Source organism: Amia ocellicauda, chromosome 12 (assembly GCF_036373705.1).
Source record: "Amia ocellicauda isolate fAmiCal2 chromosome 12, fAmiCal2.hap1, whole genome shotgun sequence".
NCBI classification, from domain to species: Eukaryota; Metazoa; Chordata; class Actinopteri; order Amiiformes; family Amiidae; genus Amia; species Amia ocellicauda.
This window is the reverse complement of record NC_089861.1, coordinates 40,696,620-40,697,213: the sequence shown is the minus strand read 5'-3', so window position 1 is coordinate 40,697,213 and position 594 is coordinate 40,696,620. Positions and strand designations below refer to the sequence as shown.

Genomic DNA, 594 nt, shown 5'->3' with positions numbered 1-594 from the left:
TTAAGGTGTTGTTCCCTTGAAGAGTGTAGAAGGGTTTTCTGGTCTCCTGATGGAGGCGTGGGTTCAAATCCCACTCCTGACAGATTGATTTATAGCATCACCAATGCTAGGAATTGCAAAAGTGTTCTTTTCACACTTGTGTGTAATGCATTTTGCAGCCAAATTACATAAACATGAGGAAATGCCTGGCAGAGAGACTGCTTTTGATGGCCGGTTAGCTCAGTTGGTTAGAGCGTGGTGCTAATAACGCCAAGGTCTTGGGTTCGATCCCCACATCGGCCAAGACCGATCGTAGGTGCTCATCCGTCTAGTTCGAGTCCTGTTTTTTGAATGTTTGACATGAAACTCCCTGAAGGCAAGCGTAGTAGTGCACTTAAGCAGTGGTAGGATCCACAAGACTTCATCAAGCACTGTCAAAGTCGGCCATCTACATGCACACGGGAAAATGTCCTTTCGCCGCTTTGCTTTTCTCAGAACACTTCATTTGCATTCTGTCCTCTGATAGTTTCAACTCGTGGGCTCCTGCCAATTCCTTATTACACAGACTTGGAGAGGGAAGCAATGCCAGTGGCTTCAAGAATCAACGCAAGTTTC

The 594-nt window shown here is 46.1% G+C and overlaps 1 non-coding gene across 1 annotated transcript; it reads left to right on the top strand.

Moving 5' to 3' along the window:
- Nucleotides 1-208: 208 nt before the first annotated feature.
- Nucleotides 209-282, top strand: trnai-aau (transfer RNA isoleucine (anticodon AAU)). Its single transcript has one exon. It is a non-coding gene; the product is annotated as a tRNA-Ile (tRNA).
- The last annotated feature ends 312 nt before the right edge of the window (nucleotides 283-594 follow it).